The sequence below is a fragment of the Hibiscus syriacus genome, unplaced genomic scaffold (assembly GCF_006381635.1).
Source record: "Hibiscus syriacus cultivar Baekdansim isolate YM2019G1 unplaced genomic scaffold, ASM638163v2 tig00111330_pilon, whole genome shotgun sequence".
NCBI classification, from domain to species: Eukaryota; Viridiplantae; Streptophyta; class Magnoliopsida; order Malvales; family Malvaceae; genus Hibiscus; species Hibiscus syriacus.
The window spans coordinates 7477494-7480677 of record NW_024063059.1 but is presented as its reverse complement, the minus strand read 5'-3'; positions in this window follow the sequence as shown (position 1 = coordinate 7480677).

Sequence of the window (3184 nt, the reverse complement as noted above, 5' to 3'; positions counted from 1 at the left end):
CTGGAAAATACATGCAATAATCTCAGGATCATCACGATCTTCACTAGTCTTAAGGTTGTACACTCGAGAAATTGAGCGCATTTCAGGTTGAGTGGTTGACTCAGACTGATTCATTCCTCAGCCTTATCCCCTACCTCTTTGAGGTACAGTAGAAAATCTCTCTAATTGTGCAGGCTCTCCAATCATCAATGGGCAATCCCGAATAAAATGTCTTGTCTCCCCACATTTGAAGCATGCTCCAGAGACCATTCGAAAAATACCACTATGATGTCTGCCATAATGCTGACATTGAGTTGACTTTCTTGCTCATGATTCAATTGATTGAGTCTGCTTAGCTTTAACTGGATTTGATCCTCTACCTGAGGATGCAAATGATTCAGATCTAGATTGAGGTTGAAAACTTGAACCTCGACTTTTCTTCGATTGAGATGCACTCGATGAGGAAATCGCTCTCTTATTCCACTAGGTCTTCTACTCTCCATATCTTTTAGTTTGAGCTCACACTAAGGCTTTAGCTCGATTTACCACCTCTTAAAATGTACAAAGGTTCAGTGTTAACAACAACTCCTTCACTCTGGGGCACAAACCTTCTACTAACCAATCACATGAGTCTTTTTTCGTATGGACCAATTCCGCTACAAATATACTCAATTTATTAAATTCGTACTCATACTCATACACAGTGCGATTCCCTTTCTTCAAAGTCATGAATTCTTATTTCATTTGGCGGATGAACTAATCACCAATGTACTTGTTCTTGAACTCTTCCATAAAGAACAACCATGTTACCTGGTCCCTAATAACTCTCATCGTCATATTAGTCCACCATATCCTTGATTATCCTAATAGCAATGAGATTACTTTATCTAGTTTCTCCATTTCAGAACAATAGAGACCATCTAGCATTATCTTCACATCATTTAACCAAAGGTCTGCAGAAACAAGACCTTCCTCAACTTTTCCTCTAAATTTCGGTGCTCCTACGCTCTTAAGCTCCTTTACCATATTCATCTTAGGAGCTGAGGGAGCAGACGGTTGGAAATGCGTCAAAATCGCGTCCAACGTCCTGAAAAAGATCCCTTGATCTTGCACAGGTACTCCTTGATGCGACTGCTCTTCACCATGCCTAACTAGGGTAGGTGAATTACTACTTCCCTCATGTCCAGCTCCCGCTTCACTTCAGGATCCCTCGTCATCCGACATCTATTAAGATATGATCATTATTCTATCAGTAAGGACATTATATTAATTACCTTATCAGATTAGAGATTTTTAACTTTTAATTGGCATGTACACTTTTTAAAGCTAAAAATTACTTCATTTCGAACTTAAAATCAGTTAAACCATAGGTCTGATATCAATAAATGTAACACCCTTAACCTGTATCTGACCCGGATACAAATTCGAGGTGTCACACTGACTTTTCAAAACTTTGACTCTATTAAAATCCATTAAATATTTATAAATCTTATTTTAATTTATGTGGTGAAACCCTCATACGAAAGGTAAATATTAAAAACTCATCATTTACAATAAAATAAATACTATATATATCCATAAACTTCAAGTACGGTATTTACAAAACGGATCAGAGCATTTCAATTTAAAACTAGAATACATGCCAACAAAATAACAAAATAATAGACCTACATTCAAATTGTTCTGATATGTTCCTCTTCGGGAGTATGATGTCCTCTCCTAGCTTTAGCCCTTGGATTTCTTTGAACCTACATGTGAAACAATCATACGATAAGTCATTGACTTGGTGAGGCAAATACAAGTATAACAAAACATTGTAAACTATTTGTTGATTCATCTCATAGAAAACATTTCATACCAAACTCAATTTACATTTCATGAAAAGAATGTATACTTTTACACATTGTTCACATTATATCATTTTGTTTTAACAACCCAATGCATATTACTGAGAAATCTAGGTATCTGAGTACATTGAGATTGTGCACTAATGCAGTCACCACTTCTCATATAATTTACACTGAAGTGCCACGTATAATTTATCCAGAAGGACCACGTAGAATTTGTCCCAAATGACCACGTAGAGTTGTCCCAAAGGACCACATAGATTTGTCCCGAAGGACCACGTAGACCCTTGACTCTTAGCATTCCAAATATCCCTCTAATTCGCTTACATATACCTTGGGCTTTAACCACATAATTATTTCTCATTTCATTATTCAAAGTATTATTCGCATAGAGTACATTCACATAGGGCACTTTCACGAAGATCATTTTCGCTTAGCACATTTTAACATAGAACATTTCATATAAAACATAATCAAATACATATAAAATCAAAACAATACTTTTAAAATACACTTTGTCTAAAACATAATAAAAATAATTACATAAAATAAATAAATCATTTTCGATCAAAAACTTTGATGTTGGCTTATCGCGAGCCGTTCTCAAATCTAATATAAAAAGAATGAGTTGCACTCGCCTTTTTCTCACGTAAGTCCTAAACAAAATCCTTTTTAACTTTCATTCAGTCTCTTTGATATATCACTTCGATCAGTACGATGTCTTTCTCAATCTACACAACAATATGTCTAAGATCAATACCAACTTTCCATTAATGAATAACTGTTGAAAACATTTTTGATATTTCGATATAACAAATTAAGTTAAATGAATTTTAAGATTTCACAAATGATTTTACAAATTTATATTCGATTCAATTAACCGAATATCAAATTATTACTCCAAGTTTTTCAAGATCAATTTTAATCCTTACTAAATGTGTAAAATTGTGATTTGTACTTAAACTATTTTTGAAACAATGTTCACAAAGTATTTTGAACCAAAAACAAGCCTTAAATCAATTATTCAAAGGCATGCACCGATGCATCAGTCCATGCATCGATGAATTAATTGAACATCGAATGCATTCCATGCACCGATGCACTCTCCATGCATCGATGCACTCTGAATATTTTCAAAACATCGAATGCATTTGATGCATCGATGCACAAGCCATGCATCGATGCACCAGGCTATTTTTCAAACATCGAATGCATTTCATGCATCGATGCACACTTGGTGCACCGATGCATCAAGTGTTCCAACGGTCAAAATATTTGAATTTTACACGAATGCACCGATGCATCCTTGATCATGCATCGATGCATGAGACGCTCCACCTAGAAAATTAATTGTTTTC